At 36.8% G+C, this 23236-nt stretch overlaps 1 protein-coding gene across 7 annotated transcripts in view; it reads right to left on the bottom strand.

Annotated features, from left to right (window-relative positions):
* Positions 1 to 23236, bottom strand: part of Nlgn1 (neuroligin 1) — a 709904-nt gene that overhangs the window by 521092 nt on the left and 165576 nt on the right. The gene's annotated exons all lie outside the window — the stretch shown is intronic.

Raw genomic sequence — 23236 nt, forward strand, 5'->3', positions numbered from 1 at the left:
CTTGTCATGTCCAACACCTGACCTATACCATACCTTATTATAAAACAAACCACAACTGCTTTGGAAAATAATACATGTTCCAATTAAAGGCATACCTAAGCAGTGATTTCATCTTCCTAGCAGGCTAACTAGCATGAGCTACAGAAATGCAAATGGATACACTGAGAAAAAACACCTCGTGCTCCTCAAATAAGGAATGGTTGAGTGAATTATGGCTTCTCTTTGCTGAAAAGTATGATGAAGTCAATTTTGAATGGGTGACATCTCTTACAGCTTTCATAGAGAACTTTCTTCAATGAGCTGCTGCATTAGAAAGAACACAATGTAAAATGGTGTAGATGAAATACTGCATTGTTATATATGTGGTATCATGGTCTCATCAAGGTAGGCATATGCTTTACCACTGATCTGAATCTCTACACCTGAGCTATTCATTTCATTTTTAATCAAGAGACTTGAAACTTGTGCTTGTGTGTATATATATAATTATACAAACCTAAAAGAACAGGAGAAAATTTCCTTTTGTTAAAAATGACATCCTGCCTATACATGAAATGCAAAAGAGTGAAAAATGGAAGAAAGGCTGGGTGCTGGTGGTCACGCCTTTAAACCTAACTACTCAGGAGGCTGAGGTCAGAGGATTGCAGTTCAAAGCCAGCCCAGGCAGGAAAGTCCGTGAGACTCTTATCTCCAATTAACCACCAGAAAATCAGAAGTGGCACTGTGGCTCAAGTGGTAGATCACTCGCCTGGAGGTGAATTGCTCAGAGACAGCGCCCAGGCCCAGATTTCAAGCCCCATTACCTCCAAAACAAAAAAACAAAAAAAGGAAGAATGTGTTAAGATTAAACACACACACAGACACACACACACACAGACACAGACACACACACACACACACATACACACACACAGAGACACACACACACATACATTTTGCAAGTCTCAGAGTATAACAGAAGGGAAGGGAAGTAATTGGCACATCTCTACATCGTCCCACAGGGAGAAGCAACAGCTTCTGGTACCAGTTCTCCAGAGAGGAAGAATTGAAGGTTGATAAAAGAGCCTATACAACTTTCATTCATTTAGTTACAAGTAACTACAGATACTGCTCTTTATTTCAATGTAAAAATAGAGCTGAAGTGAAGGAATCATTGCAAGTACAAATGGAAGGAGGGAACATTTTTGTAATGTACAATTGGTATCATTCAGTTAACTATAAGGATATGTTACATAGACCAAGGAAAGATATTTCTGGAAGAATTCACTTGGCATTCACTTATAGAAAGACTAACAGGCTAAACAGTTTGGTTCATTTTTTTCCCTCTCCTATATTATAAAGTATGGTGGATGATGTGTTTTCTGGACAGCTCCAAGACTGGATGAATGAGGGTTTAGAAGTAGAATGTAATAAAGTGAATGTTTTCACTTCAAATGACATTCTCTAGTTGCAATGACATGGAAACTATCAGCAAAATGATTTTTATTTTAAAAATATATGCAATCAGAGACTTTACTGTAATGAATTCTTGTACATTCATTGTTCTAGTCTGCTAGGAATGACACACAAATTACATACCGAGAGACTGAAACAACACAAAATTATGTCTGATATAATCCAGAATCACATTTCAGGTGATTGGACTACATGGGGGACTCTGCTTTTCTTGCTGATGGCAATCTTCTCACTGCTATTCTCCCACCTCTGTTAATTGCATTCATGTGGAGAGGGAAATGGAGATTTCTATTTCTGCCCTCCTTTCTTGTCCTTTTTAGTTTTTTTGTTTTTACTGTAAACACTTTGCTGCTCTTTAATTCATTCTCCTTCCATTCCTTATAAAGATTTCAATACTATCAGATAAGTATCCCATATTTTGACATCCTCAAGTGTCCGAAAATAGCCATCTCTGAGTATAATATGGTTAAAGCTTTCTTGCAGGGCAAGAATACTTGTCTAAATCCTCCACCTTCCAAATCTGACTAATATCAAGATATGTCTGCTCTTAAATCATATTTCTTCTTTTTTATACCCTTATTAAATGGCTTACAGCAATTCTCACATGATATTGTACATAGATAGAAATTTCACTCTCTAATGCAAACATGTGGGACTTAATTTGCATAAGTGAACACTTTTGATAGTTTAGAAAGTATAGATTACTCTTTGATAAAGTTTGACATTTCATCTATTATTTGCAAATCCTATTTTTTCCTGTTGTTGTGTTTGAATCTGGATATAAACAATATCAGGATATTTTCCACTGATGCTTATGTAACTTAAGTGTTTTTAATATAATGCTGTTGTCCAATCTGCCCTAGGCTAGTCATTAGTTTAATTAAAGAGATTAAGAGATTGTCAGGGTTTTTGTAGTGTACTGTATTTTTACTGTATGCTTTTTATTACAATTTCTTTTATTATTGTGCAAGACTCAGATGTTTTCTTGTGAGTTATCAGATAACTCTAAATACTTGCATAGATCCAGATGCAGCTTTCTATATTTTGCAAACATATTTCATAAGGGTCCCTGGGTATTTCTTTTCACAACAAAGCAGAAATAGTATGCCACAAATGTTGAATTGTCCTCCTTTTGTGATTCTAAGCCTGAACAACAGGTCAAAGTAGCAACATTGGATTTCTCATTAGCTTTGTAGCTAATGTTTCCATTCGTTAATGATCAAAACTGTTGTTATGTCATGTTTCAGTTTACATGAATAATTATTTTATAAAGAGGTTTTTCATCAATTGAAAATTCTTTTCTTCTAATTGGAAAAATTTTAGAGTAAGAAGTCAGTGTCCTGAACACCATGAATGTGCTTCTTATTTGTTGTTTTTCATTTCTTCTTAGCTTCCTTTTTCTTTATGTTTTCATTAAATTATGAGCTTTATCTATTTGAAATCCTATCATCTGCAGCCAAGGTTCTTTCAACAAACAAAAAGTGTTGTGCATTGGGTCTACTTTCCTGCAATTTCCTTGTCTATAATTATTATATATTTTTATATAGGTTTCCATATTTTTCTCTGCTGTTTATTTTATGTTAGTTTTTGATAGCTTCTTTGGCTTCTTTCTTTAACATAGTTGTGCTGGTAGCTTTAGTATGGTCTTGTTTGTGATCATTAGTGTAAATGATCAAAAGTGGAATTGCTGGGTGATAGGGGAGCTCTATGTGGAATCTTTTGAGGAACCTTCATACTACTTTCCAAATTGGTTGAACAAGTTTACACTCCCACCAACAATGCAGTAGGGTTCCCTTCTGGCTAGATCCTTATATATCACCCTGCACCAGAATCAACTCCAAATGGATAAAAGACCTCAGAGTCAAATCAGACACCCTGAAAACATTACAGGATGGAATAGGAGAAACTCTAGGTCTCCTTGGCACAGGCCGAAATTTTCTTAATAGAGACCCAGAAACACAACAAATCAAAGAAAGGTTGGACAAATAGGATCGCATGAAGTTGCAGAGCTTCTGCATAGCAAACGGCATAGATAGCAAGATCAATAGAAAGCCCAAGGATTGGGAGAAGATCTTCACTAGCCATACAATGGACAAGGGTCTCATATCTAAAGTATTTCTGGAACTCAAAAAATTAAATCCTCCCACAACAAATCCTCAAAGAAACAACTGCCCAATAAATAAGTGAGCTAAAGACTTACAGAGAAACTTCTCTGAAGAGGAAAGAAGGATGGCCAATAGACATATGAAGAAATGCTCAACCTCTCTAGCCATAAAAGAAATGCAAATCAAAACAACACTGAGATACCACCTCACCCCAGTTAGAATGGCTATAATCAAGAACTCTAATAACAACAGATGCTGGAGGGGATGTGGACAGAAGGGAACCCTACTTCATTGTTGGTGGGAATGTAAACTTGTTCAACCACAACATTTTTCTTTGCACTGGGTTAAAAGGAGCAAGCTGGGTAAAGCTGGAGTTCACTCTCTCTTATTGTCTCCATAGGACTTTAGAAATAACATCACAGATCTTAAGACATATTTTAAACATCTGGGAAGTGTGAGAAAATGCCACTGTGACAGCACACAAGCTAGGAAATCTCTGTGTAGGTAGTCCATATTCTAAGACAGCAATATAGATCAAGTTACTCACATTATAAATGTCTCTGATTTATTTTATAAATTTCTTCACTCAGCTCTTCAATTATTCATTTTCTAATGATCTTTGTTCCTTATCAGTGGAAAAGTAGCATTTAGGGACCATAATATTTGCAACCATTGTTTCTGGTGGGTCATTATTTTTAGGTCTTTATCAGAAAGCATGCATACATACACGCAATGTGTGTACACACACACATTCATATGTATCCTCAAGTGTTTATGGTGATTGTGTGTGTGTGTGTGTGTGTGTGTGTGTTGAAACCAGTGACTCACATCTGTAATCTCAGCTACTAAGGAAGATAAGATCTAGAGAACTGAGGTTTAAAGGTTGCCTTGGCAGACAGAGAATTCTGATTTTGTTTCCAATTAACCAGCAAAATTCCACCCTGAAGTTTTGGCTGAAGTAGCAGAGTGCCAGCTGTGAGCGAGGAACCTGAGCTACGAAGATAAAGCCCTGGGTTCAAACTTCAAACCTGGTATCAACAAAAGTATTTTGGTTCAGATTATTACCTAATCAATCCATAATTCATTGTCTCTTCATTTAAAACATGCATATGTAAGCATACATACATAAGCATATATGTATTCATCTAATGAGGAAAAAGCCATTTGCTTACATTTATCAAAGTTAAATTTAACTTCACAAAGTTATGCATCTTTGATTTTGTACTATAGTTGCCATTACATTCTTTCTTTCTCCCATTTATTTACTTCATTTCATTTCATTCATTTACTTACTTTATTATAACAGTACTGGGGCTTGAACTCAGGGCCTAGGCACTACCTTTAACATTTATTTTTGGCTCAAGGCTAGTGCTTTGAACCACAGCTCCACTTCTGGCTTTTTGTACTTTAATTGGAGTCTCCTGAACCTTTCTACCTAAACTGGCTTCAAATGTTGATCGGCAATCTCAGACTCCTGAGTAGGATTAGGACACTGTACCCAGATAAATAACTATTTTCTTTGTCTTATTAGAAGTATAATCTGTGTAAACATGATTTGCAAAACCTCAGAACATTGATTCAATTACTACTGACAACAAGAATAGTGGATAAAATTGAGGTTTCTTGGTAGCTCTATTTGTTAAAAATGTTTTGAACAAAATAAGATGCATTTAAAAATTAAAATATCACAGGTAATATGCAATGCCTTTTTTTTATTAATATCACATAGCTTACAATAGATGTCCTGAAATTATTTGATATGTAATATCATTTTTGTGAGTGGCATCTTAATTAAAGAATATGTCAATAAAAAATGCTCGGGGAAAATGGTGAGTATACTTGAACTGGTTTAATAGCCCACACATGTTTGCTGTTCACGGTCGAATGTGTCTTTAATAACCAAGAGTTTTCCTGTGGGCTTGAAGAAAGGTAAAAGAATACAACTCAATATTTCTTTTTGAGGCTGGGCGCCGGTGACTCATGCCTGTAATATTAGCTACTTGGAAGGCTGAGATCTGGGGATCATGGGTCAAAGCCAGCCGGGGCAAGAAGGTCCGTGAGACTCTTATCTCCAATAAACCACTCAGAAAACCCAAGTGGTGCAATATATATATTTCCTTCTTTTGGTTTGGATGGCCAGTCCTCAGTTAATAATTACCTTTATCCTTTCTATTTGCTTACTCTGACTTGGGCAATGTGTGCTTGTACTTGTACTTGTAACTTAAAGAAAGAAGCCCACCTTTGCCACTTAATATCACTCTGATTACACTCCTTACATTCAGTGGTATGTGTGTGTGCCCCTGCCTCTGTCTCTAAAGATGATCCTAAATTCAGTGTATTCTTCCCCATTCTGTCATCAATAACTCACAAAGCCTTCCTTAAAACTTTTTTCCAAAAGCCAGATCCAGTCTTTCATGCCTGTAATCCTACGTTCTCAGGATGCTAATATCTGAAGAAGACAGTTTGAAACTAGACTAAGCAAGAAAGTCAGTGAGATTCTTATTTCCCATTAACCACCAAAAATCCCAAAGTTTAGCCATGGCAAATGATTGAGTGTGAACCTTAAGGAAAAAAAAAAAAAAAGGTCAAGGACAATGCCCACGTCCTGAGTTCTAGCCCCAGTACCAGCACAAATGAAAAAAATAAATTGCTCTCAAAGTACCTGTAATATATTAAATGTCAGCTGAGATATGAAATTATTTTAAATCGTAATTCTTGGTTTTAAAATCCATAGACCCACCAATGACATCTCAGTCTTGTTTGTCACAAAGTATTCACCTTTGTTTTAGCACCATACTCTTCTATTTCTATGGATATATCTATTCATTCATCAAGCATGTGCTGTGGACTACTGACTAAATATTCTTCCAAGACCATATGAGAGAGTTATGCTGGAGTCAAAATTCCTAGACTAACAGAATCATCAGTGCAGGAGTGACCAAATAAACCAAACAGGTGAATTTATTCATGTAGCCTTTTAGATGGCTATAAATCTCATGGGGAAAATTTGATGGAAGGAGAAAGATAAGAAGCATGGAGGAAATGAGCTTTGTGGTTTCATTTGCATAGTCTTTACCAACGTGAGCAGGATTTGGGGAACAACTGAGGAAACCCAGGGTCACCGCTCACAGATATGGACAGAAGAGCATTGTTCTGCTAACAAGGAGGAAGAAGGGTGTCCATGTAGCTAAGCCACAATGAAAGATGAGAGAGAAAATAAGTCAATTGAGAGGAACAGGGCTCACACTTTGCGAGTCTTTCTAGCTCACTGTGTGACTTTGGCTCTTATTCCAAGAGGAAAAGGAATAACTGAAGGATTTTCAGGCAAGATTTATTACATGACATGATTTATATTTTATAACAAAATGTGACTTACATGTTTCTTTTTTCTGTTCCTCCTTTTTTTTCCCCCCTGTGTGCCAATACTGAGGCTTGAACACAGAAATGAACCTCAACTCTTTGCAAGACCTCTGACTTTTGTTTAGCTATTTGCTCCATTGATGATGCTCTAATGCTTGAGCCACATCTTCATGTCTGGCTTTTTCTGATTTTGGGGAGATGAGAGTCTCATGACTTTGTGTGCGTGGGATTGTTGCAAATCATGTTCTTCATACTTTGGTTCTTCAAACTTCGGTTCTTCAAACTTCTCCAAAGCTATGAGAGACGAGAATCCAGAACCTAGAATTTTTTCTTTGCTTTTTATCAGTCATGGGGCTTGAACTCTGGGCCTGGTCACTGTCTCTGAGCTCTTCAGCTCAAGACTAGCGCTCTGCCACTTGAGCCACTTCCCTAATTTTTCCTTTTTAAGTTAGTGCATACCACTTTCTATACATGTACCTTGACCAAATTCATTCTCTTTTATTCTTTCTTATCCTCTTTTTTAAAGGAATTTGAACATGGTTCATTATTATTTTTTCATAAATGCATATAAGTATTTTAATTATATATATATATATATATATATATATATATTCCCTTCTTCTCCATTTACCATTTCACTCAGCTTGTTAATCACCTTCAAACAAGCCCCATTTTACATTCTGACATTTATTTTTATTTTACACTCCTTTTTTTATTTTATGACCTACATTCAACCATCCAACATGTTTGTATAGTTCTTGAACCAAGAGGAACTTATGGGTATAAAGAGAAAGAGGGGGAAAAAGTCCTTACTAAGGTGAAGAGGATGGTGTTATATTATATATTATATGTAATATATTAAATCTTATATATGTTTTCTATAATATAGCATTATATATCATTAGGTGGTTTAATATATTGATACAACTGTATATTGAATAATATTTAAATCAGGTTGAGTTAATCTATCTCACCATACCTTTGTCACTTACTTGGTAAGACCTTTGAAAACATTTATCTTGAAGATAGGTAGATGATCACAGTTTGCTGTCAGGTTAGATATTAAGGATGAGAGGGAAGAATAATCAAGAATGACTTCAAGATTTTTGTCTGGAGCCCTGGAAGTTTGGGTTGCTTTTTACCTAAGAAAGGGAAGATCATGAAAGAAGAATAGTTTCAGCATGTTAAAGTTAAATGAAAATGGAGGATAGCCTGTAAAATACTTGAATACAAATGAAGATTGAGGCTTGAGAAGGATTCAAAGTTAGCTGTCGTAAACTTAGAGATCCTCCTTAAAGCCAGGACTCTGGAGTAAATAAAGAAGGGAATTCATGTAGCTTCAATGAGATAAAAGCCTGAAACCAGTAGTATCTTTCTATTTTAATGCATGCTCTCAAGTTAAAAGCAGTGGATGGAATTGAAAGTACATGGGGGTAGCTGGAATATTCTGGAATAATATCCATGAGTTGGCAAAGGGAAATGGTATCCCTTGTCTACCTTGTAAAGTGAAGGCTAGGATGGATGTCAGCAGTAGGTACAAAGAAGGCATGGATATTTTATTCTGCCATCTGCTTCAATGTTTTCACAGGCATAGGAAGTGAAACAATAGGTTTGAGCAAAGTTGGGCAAAGGTTTGTTGAAGATTTGAGAGGGAAGAGAATACAAACACGTTCAAGACTCACTGGAAAATGTAAGAATCGCTGGGCAGCTGTGGCTCACTCCTGTAATCCTAGCATCTCAGGAGGGTGATCTGAGGATAACAGTTCAAAGCCAGCCCAGGCAGGAAAGTCCATGAGACTCTTATCTCCAATAAACCACCAGAAAACCAGAAGTGGTGCTGTGGTTCAAGTGATAGAGCACTAGCCTTGAGCTGAAGAACTGATGGACAGTGCCCAGGCCCAGCGTGCAAGCCCCATGACTGACAAAAAAAAAGAAAAGAAAAGAAAATGTAAGAATCATTCAGTTAGCACTATATTTAGTGTGGGGCTATTCAATGTGATTTGGTTTGTTCTGCCATATTTAGTAGAATGAGAAGAGAAGGAGACAATGCCCAAGAAGACAGAAGAATCAGAGAAGGAAGTATAAGTCTAAAGATATAATTATAGATAAGAGAAAACAAAGATAGATTTTAAGCTATCTAAACAAGGAAAAGAAACTTATATGATGAAAATAAGGAGTGTGGTTTCCCTTATTTGCAATAACTAGTATATGTCTGAAACAAGCAGAAAAGGTCAGATAAGATGATGTTAGGCGAAATGAACTCCAAAATAAGGACACAAGTGATTTTTTTCTTTCTTGCTATTTTTTCTAACATATTTATAGGTGATAGTATTGTTGCTTTTATGTCCCTCCCCCATGGTATAACCCCTATTTTCACTGTATTTGATGTTGCTATAATTTGGGGAGGACAAAGGAAAAAACAAATTGTTTAAATAGGGATACAGGTGGACCCATTGCAACAATGAGATGTACAAAATGCTATGTTGAAAAACAAACTTTAGGGGCTGGGAAGGTGGCTCGTGGTAGAGCGCTTGCCTTGCATGCATGAGGCCCTGGGTTCGATTCCTCAGCACCCCATAAGCAAAAAGAAAAAAGCCAGAAGTGGCACTGTGGCTCAAGTGGTAGAGCACTAGCCTTGAGCTGAAGAGCTAAGGGACAGCGCCTAGGCCCAGAGTTAGGCCCCACGACCAGACCCCCCCCAAAAAAAGAAAAGAAAAGAAAAAGAAACTTTAAAACTTTGGCGAGGGGGGGAGGGGAGGGAGAGTGTAGTTGTGGAGATGGGAGGGCAGGGATGGTAGGGGAAAAACAAAGGAGGAGGAAACAATGTTTGATAAGAAATGTAATTATAAGAGAAAGTTCACTACCAAACTCATTCTATGAAGCCATCATAACTCTCATCCCAAACCAAGCAAGGAGTCATCAAAGAAAGAGAACTATAGACCCATTTCTTTGATGAATATTGATGCAAAACTTCTCAAAAATTTGGCTAATTGACTTCAACAATTCATCCAAAAAATACACTACAATCAAACAGGATTCATTTCAGGAATGCAAATATACACAAATCAATTAATATAATTCATCACATGAACAAGAGCAAGGATAAGAACCACATGGTTATCTCAATAGATGCAGAAAAAGGATTTGACAAGATCCAATACTCCTTTATGATTAACGCTCTGGAAAAACTAGGAATTCATGGAACATTCCTCAATACAATAAAGAGTGTATATGGCAAACCTATAGCCAACAGTATATTTAATGGTGAAAAACTAAAGCCATTTCCTCTTAACTCAGAAACAAGACAAGGATATCCACTCTCTCCACTTTTCTTCAATTTAGTATTAAATTGCCTAGTTATAGCAATGACATGATGCAAACATAAAGGGGATCCAAATAGGGAAAAAACGAAGTAAAATTCTCCCTTTTTGCAAATGACATGGTTTTGTATTTAAACTCCCAAGGACTCCACTCCCAAATTACTCGAGCTGATTTGAACTTTGACAAAGTAGCAGGGTATAAAATTAACCTTCAATCAATGGCTTTTCTGTATGCCAACAATGAGAACAGCGTGGCTGAAATCAGGAAAGCAACTCCATTCGTAATAGCCCCACAAAAAATAAAATACCTAGGACTTAGCTTAGCTAAAGTGAAGAACCTCTATGATGAAAACTTTAAAAACCTGAAAAAGGAAATCAAAACAGAATTCAGAAAGTGGAAAAACCTCCCATGCTCCTGGATTGGAAGGATCAACGTCCTGAAAACGGCAATACTTCCCAAGGCTATCTACAAACTCAGTGCAATACCTATCAATATTCTAACCTCATTCTTCAAGGAAATAGAACTGGCAATCCAAACATTCATATAGAACAATCAAAGACCCCAAATAGCAAAAAGGATCCTTAACAGAAAGAACAGTACTGGAGGAGTATCAATGTGAAATTTTAAACTCTAATACAAAGTAATCAAAACAGCTTGGTACTGTCACAAGAACAGACCTCAGGACTAATAGAATAGAATTGAAAACCCAGAAATGAACCCAAAACTTATAGCCATCTCATCTTCGATAAGGGAGCTAAAAAACTAGAATGGAAGAAAAGACAGACTCTGCAGTAAATGGTGCTGGCAGAATTGGTTAATCACTTATAGAAAACTAAATCTAGATCCTTATATATCACCATGAATTAACTCCAAATGGATCAAAGACCGCGGAGTCAAAGCAGACACCTTGAAAACATTGCACGATGGAATAGGAGAAACCCTAGGTCTCCTTGGCACAGGCCGAAATTTTCTTAATAGAGACCCAGAAACACAACAAATCAAAGAAAGGTTGGACAAATAAGATTGCATGAAGTTGCAGAGCTTCTGCATAGCAAAGGACATAACTAGCAAGATCAATAGAAAGCCCAAGGATTGGGAGAAGATTTTCACTAGCCATACAATGGACAAGGGTCTCATATCTAAAGTATTTCTGGAACTCAAAAAATTAAATCCCCCAACAACAAATCCTCAAAGAAACAACTGCCCAATAAATAAGTGGGCTAAAGACTTAGAGAGAAACTTCTCTGAAGAGGAAAGAAGGATGGCCAATAGACACATGAAGAAATGCTCAACCTCTCTAGCCATAAAAGAAATGCAAATCAAAACAACGCTGAGATACCACTTCACCCCAGTTAGAATGGCTATAATCAAGAACTCGTAATAGCAATAGATGCTGGAGGGGATGTGGACAGAAGGGAACCCTACTGCATTGTTGGTGGGAGTGTAAACTTGTTCAGCCACTTTGGAAAGTAGTGTGGAGGTTCCCCAAAAGACTCTACATAGAGCTCCCCTATCACCAAGCAATCCCATTTTTGGGCATTTACCTGAATGATCACAAACAAGACCATACTAAATCTAGCAGCACAACTATGTTCATTGCAGCATTATTTACCATAGCTAAGATATGGAACCAAGCCAGGTGCCCCACAGTAGTTGAATGGATCAAGAAAATGTAATATATATACACAATGGAATTCTATGCATCCATCAGAAAGAATGACATTGCCCCATTTGTTAGGAAATGGAAAGACTTGGAAAAAGTTATATTAAGTGAAGTAAGCCAGACCTAAAGAAACATAGGTCCCATGGCTTCCCTTATTTGCAATAACTAGTATATGTCTGAAACAAGCAGAAAAGTTCATATAAGATGATGTTACGTGAAATGAACCCCAAGATAAGGACACAAGTGGTTTTTTTTCTTTCTTGCTATTTTTTCTAACATATTTATAAGATGATTTCTATGTTGCTTTGTATGTCCCTCCTCCATGGTATAACCCCTGTTTTCACTGTATTTGATGTTGGTATAATTTGTGGATGTGAAGGGAAAAATAAATTGTTTAAATAGTGATACAGGTGGACTCATTGCAACAATGAGATGTACAAAATGCTATCTTGAAAAATGAAGTTTATAACTTTGGTGGGGGAGGATGGGGACGGGGAGGGGAGTGTAGTTGTGGAGATGGGAGGGCAGGAATGGTAGGTGAAAGAGGAGGCTACAATGCTTGATAAGAAATGTACTCATTATCTTGCCCATGTAATTGTAACCCCTCCGTACAGTATTTTCACAATAAAAAAACTTATTTAAAAAATAAAAAAGAATATAGTAGCTTTGGGATATTGGGGTAAACTGGAAAAATGTAGAAGGTGCTTGGGTAATGGAATCTTGAGAGCAAGATCACAGAGGAATTTTTCATATGAAAGTTTAGTGCACATCTAGTGATGGATTACTGATATAAAATGGAGTGCTGGAAGGAAAGGAAGAGGTCACGTGGTATACCTGGGCTTATGTGTGATGAGAAGTCAACCAAGAAGGAAAATCTCTATTTTTAAGTAACGAAGGAATATTTTATTTTCTGCTGTGACAGAAGGGATTTTTGTTCCTACCATAAATCTTTTATTTATTTATTTATTTATTTTGTGAACATACTGTACAGAGGGGTTATAGTTACAGGGCAAGATAATGAGTACATTATTTATCAAGCATTGCAGCCTCCTCCTTTGTTTACCCTTCACATCCCTTCCCAGACTCCCCCCCCCAACCAATCCTTCCCCCCCCCCACCAAAGTTGTAAAGTTCATTTTCGTACATGACAACTTGTACTTCTCATTGTTGCAACGGGTCCACCTGTATCCTTAAACGACTTGTTTTTCCCCTTCTCCTCCACAGATTATACCGACATCAAATATAGTGAAAGCAGGGGTTATACTGTGGGGGAAGGACATACAAAGCAACAAAGAACTAATCTTTTAAATGTGTTAGAAACAAATGCATGAAAGAAAAAAAAATTAAATACATATCTAAGGGTTCATTTTCCTAACATCACATTATCTGACCTTTTCTGTTTGACTCATACATATACTAGATATTGCAAATAAGGGAAACCATGGGACCTATGTTTCTTAGGTTCCTCAAAAGACTTCACATAGAGCTCCCCTATGACCCAGCAATCCCACTTTTGGGCATTTACCCAAATGATCACAAACAAGACCACACTAAAGTTACCACCACAACTATGTTTATTGCAGCATTATTTACCATAGCTAAGATATGGAACCAACCTAGATGCCCCTCAGTAGATGAATGGATCAAGAAAATGTGGTATATATACACAATGGAATTTTATGCTTCCATCAGAAAGAATGACATTGCCCCATTTGTTAGGAAATGGAAAGACTTGGAAAAAAATTATATTAAGTGAAGTAAGCCAAGCCCAAAGAAACTTACCATAAATCTTATAACATAACTTAGGACATCAAAAGAATACTCAAAGTCCAGCACGCATCCATCAGCCTGAAAACAATGTTGTGATTCTGAAAATTTTCCCAAAATTTCTATTCTCCTTCTGTGCTAAACTGCTCCTGTTAACACAGTATTGGAACAAACTTTCAATTCAGAACAAAGTTCAAATCAAAGCTCCAGATTTAGTGTTTGTGTTAATTTATTCGGTGTATTAACTCTTTAATTCCTACCTTTGGATCCATAAAACAGAGAGAATAAACAACTTGAAAGATAACATATCTAAAACATGAAACTCTTAGCTCAGTGCCCTGGATGGGTGCTTAGAAGCTATTATTATATTTCATTTCCCAATCTCCTCACTTCCTTGGCTCCCATGTTGTCTCTTGCAAGGATATGTTCCTTGTTGATCTTCTTATATAGAATGTTGAGGCCTTGACTAGAAGCCTTGTTATATATGCTGATCTTGGCATATTAGACAATTATTCACAGAGGAATTAAGGCCTGTTTGTATGAGTTGGTTCCCTGAAAGTAACATGCCTTGATTTAAAGATAAGTGACAGTTAAACGTATTATACTTTTACTTTTCCAAACAGACATTGCATGTAAGATGGATTGAAGCCAGCCCAGGTGGGAAAATCCATGAGATGCTTACCTCCAATTGTCAACAAAAGAACTTGAAGTGGAGCTGTGACTCAACTGGTAGAATACTAACTTTGAGAGGAGGAAGGCTAAGAGCGAGGTCCCAGCCCCAAGTTCAAGCCCCAGTACCCCACAAAAAAAGACAGGGAGGTGGATTAAAGGAGAGCTACTTTGTTAGGGTCTAGAAAATTAACATAGAAATTAAGTTTCAAATGTAAATCACATAAGCAATGAATGTGCCATCTATTTTTTGATATTCTGTAGCACATAACATGTAAAAATGAAGAAAATTTAAGCCATTTGAAATTTGATAATGTAATTGGTTTATTACCTCTTCAAAAAGCAAACTCCCTCTCCTTGCATAAACATTATCATAATTAGTATAGTCTTGTAGATATGCCTTTTGTCCAGTGATACTATAAACACATTTTAAAACTTGAATTTACACTTCTGTTGTTTGTTACAAGAATTCATAATTTCAAGGACTGTGTTTTTCACAAGACTGAACACCTGGCCTTCCAATTGTTCTTCAAAACAAATTCTTCTTGAACTAGGATATTTAATGTGATTATGGTCCAACTTCTGTAGCTCCCCTAAAGCTCTTCTCAGATGTTGATTGCTGCTGAAATACTCTAATGATCCAAGGGTCAAGAACATTACAAAGAACTTTTGGGCTTTGGATTTTCTTCCACACATTATAACTCCATTGGCGTTTAAATCTCAATATAAACCATAGGAACAAACTGGCATTTGCATAAAAGGATTATACATCATCTAAAGAAGTAACTACAGGGAAGTTGATTTATCTACTGTTCCATCAAAAGAAACCCATACTAAACACATTTTCTGCAGTGTGCAACAATAATTAGTGTGCATAATGATGTCTTTGAGGCATAAAAATGCATTCTGAATTCATAATAGATACAAAATTATTTTACTAGGAATCCACTACTACCTTCTGTGTGTTCTACCTCTAAGAACACTTGAACATCTCATTCAGTCTGTAAGTTAATGCTTTGTTAAGTGAAAAAATATATGCTGACCATGCTAAGAAAAGGAATTGTCTGTCTTGATTCAGTAACCTCCAGTTTGCAGGGGTGATAAAACCCAGTGACATGAGCAGACCAAAAACTAAAAGCACATACAGGAAGAAAAGCAGAATGGTCTAAATGATGAGAAAATTGTGACTTGGGGATTAAATTATCACCAAATAATGAGCAAAAAACCAAAAACCACGTTGTCTGGGTAACATGAAATACGCTTCAGCAGAAACTCCCAAAGACAATGAGCTGGGTTGCAGGTGCAGAAAGACTGTAGGTCTTCCTACAAGAAGAAAGGCAAAGGCAAGGGGACAAGGAAGATTGCTTTGGCATAGGGCAAGTCAGGGCAGGACTAGCTCCACATTCTTAAAGAAGTCTGTGATTAGATGACAGATCCAATTTAGTCAAGGCCTCCATATCTCCAGATGGACAAATTGTTGACCAAGGCAGAGAAAAGTCCCAGAGGCAGAAGTTTCTCTTTAGAGTACCCATCATTTATCATTTTTTTTTTACCTGGATAGGAATAAGAAGTACACAAACTATACAAGGAACACCTCTTCTACTCAGAGAACTGAATATAGTTTGTGATGATTTGAGTGAAATATACTCACAAAGTGTGCTATTTCCAGAGCATTAGGCCCGTGCAAAAACTGTTCTGTTCCTAGTTAATATTCAGTGATTACTGAAGAGTGACAATAATGTTTAATAGATCACAAAAAAACACTTCAGTTGGAAATGTTTCAGATTATAGATATAACTATTTAATTCTGGAGGTGGATGGGCGGAAGCAGTTATTAAGGAAGTAGTGTCATATCTGGTGTAAAGATCTCTGGTATTGAAACAAAGTGGAGGAGTGAACTTTCATTTTGAAGGAGGGTCTTCCAGCTAATGAAATTACAGTTATGGTTTGATTGACAATAGTTATTTAAGTTCTCTGGCAAAATGACAAATTTGAAGGAAGTTTAACTAAACAGGAAATATACGATATTACAATTTAGAACACAAACTTTGGTAAATATTGTTGGAACAACCTTTTCAACGCACGCAGACACAACTAAAGGCCCTCAAAGACAGACTAATCCACCTACAGCCAAACTACTTGTTAAGTCATCCTTTTACTGAACCATTTGATCCTAAGCAAAAGTGACATTGTAAAAATAGCATGCTATAAATCATCTTGTTATTTTACCCTACCACTGATGCCAAATTTCCTTTCTAAATCATAGCAAAATTGTGCTTAGGAGAAAAATAGTAGCGACAGAAACATTTTTTGAAGAGAGGTGGCATATTTAATCCAATTATGGAGTTCTCTAACTTGTATTTTCCCCTTCACCTTTTAGTATTTGAGTAACTAGAGCAAATTAGGCATAACATAAAATATCGTCCACTTCAGGGTTTTCTTTCTGTGCTGTTGCATTTTTTTGTGTTTCCTAGAGGGAAAAAAATCAGATAAAGGAATGTAAAAAAATAAATAAATACAAGAAGGACACAGTAAAGAAATCATGCCCAAGCCTGTGACCAAGAAAAGATGACCATGAGTTCCATGTGATAACAATACAAGAAATGCAGGCTGAAGGATTTAATCCTGTTCCATCGTCTTATCATGTGTTCAGGGGTGTAAAGGTACTGCTTTTATATGATGGCGTCAGCCCACGGAAGATGCCATATGTATGGGAACAAGACACAGCATGCATTTGAATAGAACCTCTTTTATTTCATTCCCGATAGACTCACTGGTGCTCTAGGCATACCATGACTTCACATATTTTTCAATCACAGTACCTCTCATGACCTGAACGCCCTACAGTTAAGTCCATTGCCAGAACTAGCCATCTTCCTAGCTCCATTTCTCCCTGATGCCACTCGAATTTGCCAAAATAAATAATCAGATTTAAATCTCAGGCTTGAACTGCAAATGTAGCTTTCTGATGTTACCCAGTCAAAAGCAGATGTTAACATAATATTCTAGTTGAAAAGTCAAAAGCAGAAGGCTATAGTGCTATCCTGCACAACTGATTGGCAACTGTACAGAGGAAGGTAGTTGATTTTACACAATCTATTTGGATGCTGCGATAATATGAACACAGTTGACATCAAGACAAGCCTCTCGGATTCATGCTTCACGCATTCTCAATGATGTAGATATGACAAAGTAAGCAATCTGCTTTTGCCCTGAGATGAAAAATTCAACCAATTTCTTCTCACATGAATTAGCAGACAGCACGAGAGGAGATGGATCCCAGTAATGCATTCTCTGTCCTGAAGCTCTCTGTCCTTAGGCCTCAAAAGCTTGCTCTGCAGTCCTTGTAGTAGCATAGCCGTGCAGAGATACACTTTGCTCTTTTGTTATTCCTCCTGTCTCTATGTGTCCAAATATAATGATTTGCCAGTACAAGAAGGCAAATCAGCACCAAGTACATCTAAAGAATAAACTCTCCTCTCTCTTCTACACTTGAAATTTCCTACTGGTGTGCTTCTTGTGGAATGTTTCTTGATTCTAACAGCAAAAAGGAGAACAATACAGTTATTCCCAGATCAGGACTATATCAACAAGTAATATGCTCTTAGGCTTTAAACATGTTTTCAAGAGAAAGATGACTTTGTTTCATAACCTGTACCCCCTTCTCCAGTGTTTGCACGCATCCTGTGATTAGTCCCTAAATGAACAAGACTTTGAATTGCTTTGGAACAAAGAATGTATTATTTGTTTGGGAACACTCAGTCTGAGTGAGCAGGTAACACGTAAATGAGTGTCATTGAGCGAATGAGAGTATAAAGAGATGACTTCTAAAGGATTTGAAAGAGATTGTAAGAAAATGTGCCCTTGAGATTCGAACAAGACTCTTGTTTGCCAATCAGCAGAGCAAGAACAGCTGTTCTAAGAAATTCCTTCACTTGTCCAAGCATGTACAAGAACTTCAGAAGATTTATATATGAGCTGGACTCTGCTTTATGAGCTAGGAGTGATGTAGTTATTATTATTAATAACAGCAACAAAAAAATGAAATGTTTCCAATTTCTTAGGGATTTCTTATCTTCTAGCCATAAAGACAGCTTTTGATCATTTCTTCCAGTAATAAACAGAGATCTTAATGAATAATTACATAAATAACTTTGTATATCTCTAACTATAAAAGATAGATGTGAATATTTCCTTATATAAGAGCATATGGACAAATCAGGCTTAATAAAGAATACAGAATTGGGAAAATTTTTTTTTCAGAAGGATGTTAGGATTCAGACCTGAAGAATGAGTCAGAATTAGCTTCTGTAGAGGAAATAACTTATAAATGCCTGGATACTAGATAGAAAAAGGAGCATGGACTACAGGGCTGAAGCCCAGTTACTACAGGAGATCCTATTAAGAAATGAGTCAGAATTACTTAAAAAAAGGCCAACTCTAAAAGGTCACATAGATTCTAGCTAATGATTTTAAAGTTAAGAATAGTAAGAAATAAAAGGAGCTATTTTAGTGGAGGGATCTTCATAACATGAGCTAAACTTTTAATAGACGAGTATATTTCTTCTCTTGCCTAGATATCTGGAAAAGAAACCACAGCCCTGAGGGAGAAAATCCTTTGTAATTATCTTCAGTTTCTACTGTCCAGTGCAATGCCTAGTTTCAAGAAGGCCTTCACTGAATACTGAGCCAGCTTTCTGGAAATCCATTGCCCACACCAATTATATTCTCTTTTCTTTTTTCTTTTTTTTTGATGCTCGTATGGGGCTTTAACTCAAGCTCTAGACACTGTCTCTTAAGAGTTTTTGCTCAAAGCTTGAGCAACAGCTTCATTTCTGGTCTTCGTTTCTGGAGATGAGAGTCTTACAGACTTTCCTGATGAGGCTAACTTTGACCTTAGCTTCCTGACTAGCTTTGAGTAGAATTACAGGCACAGCCATCAGTGCCTGCCTTATACAGACATTCTTGATCAAATGACTAAAACATTGTCAGCCCTAGTTTCCCTAGCTAAGAATAAATGTGACTGATTTGTACTGGCTTGGAAATCCCTATTGAACTAATAGGTTTTTTGAAGGTAAATAAATAGAAAGCACACCCCTTCTGACTAGAATAAATGTTTCCTAGAAGTAGGTAACTAGGTACAGTTAATGGTCACATTGTAGCTAAAAAAGCCACTTAAGGGTTGGAGATTTCTTCAAATATCTTCAGTGTGATCCAAAGCAAGTCATAAATTGTACCCATAAAACATGTGTCTTTGACCTTGTTTTTTTCTACAAATAATATATTTCCTCCCTTTTTGTATCCTTGCTGCAACTCAGCTAGTTCTATTTCTTTTGAGCTTATGTCTGTTTAAAAGTATACACACACAAATAAGTAACCATTTTTCTTGTAAAAAGAAAGAAAAGCTTTAGATGCGATTTGTAGAAAATAAGCTGATTCATATATTTAATTAAATTAGCATGTTGCTAACTAGCAAACCCAACTAAGCAAACATGAAGGATTGCTAAGTATCTATTACTTAAATAAAAAAAAGGAAGTTTGGCAAACTATTTGGGTATGTGGTGAAAAGAGGAAAAAGAAAAAAAAGAATGGTCTTCCAGTGAATAGGAAAGCTATTATCTGATTCTCCTTCCCTCTCCTCCTTTTCGTTATTCAAGCTGTAATAAGGACATTAGTCTCAAGCCAGGCATTTCTGAACACAGAAATCCTGGTTAAGAGCTGAAGTATCAAGTCACTAAGTACTACAGACACTCCACAGTAGGTGGCAACAACAACCATTGTGCTTGTTTGCCATAGCCTGCCCCATCCAAGGCACTCAGATCTCCTGGTTAGGAAGGAGCCATAAAGAATTTATGCTACTGATCCACATGTAACTCCTCATTTCAGGTTAGTTCAAGGAAAGACAGGTGGTCTGTTAACAATGCTGGAAACATCTGGAGTTGGCCGTGTGGACAAAAAGTGATCGATGTAAGTCTGCTGAAGGATAGAGAGATTTTTAATTGCTACATTAGTAGTGGATGGAGATATATCAGACCCATCCCAGCAGAGCAATGAAGAAGCCAAGGGATGAATAATGGCCTATTCAGTACCACTGCTGATCAAGATCCTCCACAGTACACAGAATGCATAGAGAAAGGAAAAGGTGTGGTGCACAGCCAAACTGACTCACAAAATTTCTCATGGGTATTGCTTCTCTAGAAAAGCAACTAGAGCAAGCTTCTAATAGTTAAGCTTTATATGACTACTTTGCGATTATTTCTCTCAGCTCTCACTTCGATTAACACCAGTTTAGAGAGGTTTGTGACAGGGCTCAAATTCTTCTGTAGCCTCTCACATGCCCAGAACATACCTCTGTTTCTGATTGTTTCCTTATTGTAGCTCTTCTCACTAGGTGATAGGTTCTCAGTAAATAGCTACTACACCTGCTTTTGCTTATCACTGGCTCCTGAAGTCTAAGCATAGCACCTAGGGGCTTGGTAGATATATGCTAAAAGAAAGAAGAAAGAGGAAAAAGACCAAGAAGCATTTTGACATGTCTACTGTGAGACATCCATTGTACTGATGTGGCAACCAAAAATGAGTCCTCTCTCTGTCTCTGTCTCTCTCTGTCTCTGTCTCTGTCTGTGTCTCTCTGTCTCTCTGTCTCTGTCTCTCTCTCTCTTTCTCTCTATTTCTCTCTCTCTGACCTGAGAGAAAAATAGTCAATGGTCTCAAATTCCCTAACAAACAAGAATGTTGCAGATATCCAAACTTTGAGCCATTTAGCCTCCATCCCACCATCCATTATTATATCATACTGCCTCTTATTGCCTCTGTCTGTACTTCTAATTAGTTTTTAAATTAAAAATATGCTGATGTGCAGTACTCTGACATCTGACATTTGACAACTCCCTCATCTGACATGGTTTACTGTTGGAAACATGAAACTTAGGATAAATGAATCTGAGTGTCTTTCTGTGAGCACTGGATTCTGCAGGCCATTAAAAGCAATTGTGTAGGCTGGAGATAACCTTGATGGATAAGCAGAGGATGTTGGACCCAAAGAACCAGTCATTTCTCCCATACTTTCCCCTCTTCTCCCCATCATATTGCCCTAGGTCACCAGATTGTTCCTTCTACTATTTTATCCTCCTGTCCCCAGCAGGGGACAAAGCACTTTGCCCTTAGGTAGAGAAAACAACATTGATTTCAACCCTGAAAAAAAAGTAGGAGGAGCAAATTCTAAAACAAATGGTTCTGTTTTTCTTGGCAAAGATGTGAGTAAATGAAATGATATGTTTGAGAGCACAAAGCACTGACACTGAATTAATATGAATAATAAGTAGCAGCTGTGAAAAGAAGGAAATATAACATGATAGAGTAAATGCTGTATCTCTTTTTGAGCTAGTGAGCACTTAGGTGCTATGAAATCATTCTCACGGAGGTCATAATTTAGACTACATTCCAGGACAAGCTCTGCAGGATTCTCTATATGACCCGAGTGGTTAGATACTTGCAGGATTTTTAAATATTCAGGCCATTATCAAATATTAATGACAAAAATAAATTAAATTTAGAATATGGAACTCAGCTCACCATCTATTGCTGAAGTGTGAGATTATTATGAATCTTTAAGAGTCATTTATAGAAAGCTACCATCTAAAAGTCTAGCTCAATATCATCCTGTGCAAATTTTGGTGGACACAGCATTTTGAGAGAACCAGTAAATCATGAGCACAGGTTAGATGTAGCAAAACATAGCTCTAACCAGACAATCTCTATTTCAAAGTTTGGAGGGAACACATGCCAATAATGTTATAGGCACCACACAAATAATTCTCCCAAATTAAAAGAAATAAAAATGCACTCAAAATTATTCTACCTTTATTCAGTGCTTTTTCTTAAACTGGGATGCCCAAAACAAGCTTCTAAAAATACAAATAAAGCCGGACATCAGTGGTTCACACCTATAATCTTAACTACTCAGGAGGCTAATATCTGAGGATCGAGGTTCTAAGACATCCTAAGCAGGAAAGTCCACAAGATTTTTATCTCCTATTAAAGACTAAACAGTCAGAAGTGGAGGTAAGATATGACTCAAATGGTAGAGTGCTAGCCTTGAGCAAAATGTTTAAGGACAGCACCCAGTCTTTGAGTTCAAGCCTCAGAACTGAACTGGCACTAAACACACACACTCACATACAGACACACACACACACACACACACACACACACACACACACACACTACAATGAGAAAAGTAATAACCATTCTCATGGCAGCTAAATTATAACTTTGTTCTTTTGCAAAAGAACCTAGCACAAATCAAAAATGAAGGGAAAATGTTACTTCAATTCTTAAGAGAAGTTTTACCAGTGTATTATCTTAATTTTCTTGTGTAGCCAATAATGTGTTACAAAGGTAAATAAAAGGATATAGACATAGATCAAACCATATCTAGTTAAAAGGTTAATCTTTTCTGATACCAAAATGGGAGTAGCTACCTGAAATAATCATCATAAAAATTAAATAAGACTGTATTAAAAAAACTGTATAATAGGAGTTTGAAATGCATTTCTACCATGTATTTTAATTAAGGAAAACAAGTATTTTGGGAAAAGTGCTGATTACCTTTAATCAGTTAGGATAAATAGATACACTGAATATTTACTCCCTGCTATGATGACATCAGCCTTCACATTAAGAGACGCTCAGATTTTCTAATCAAACCCCTCCCTCTTCTTCCCTCATGCCCTTCATGATTGCATGAGTCTTTAGTTTGAAAATAAACATGCCAGCAGCCTCATAAAAGGGATACAGATATTCTGTATATTCCTAAGAAGATTGAATATAGTTATCCTTGGAGAGAAGGTGTAAGAGTAGGCTACTGAGAGCGGGGAGGGAAGTCTTATTTCAGA

Source organism: Dipodomys spectabilis, unplaced genomic scaffold (assembly GCF_019054845.1).
Source record: "Dipodomys spectabilis isolate Male_0828 unplaced genomic scaffold, ASM1905484v1 ptg000050l, whole genome shotgun sequence".
Taxonomy (NCBI): Eukaryota; Metazoa; Chordata; class Mammalia; order Rodentia; family Heteromyidae; genus Dipodomys; species Dipodomys spectabilis.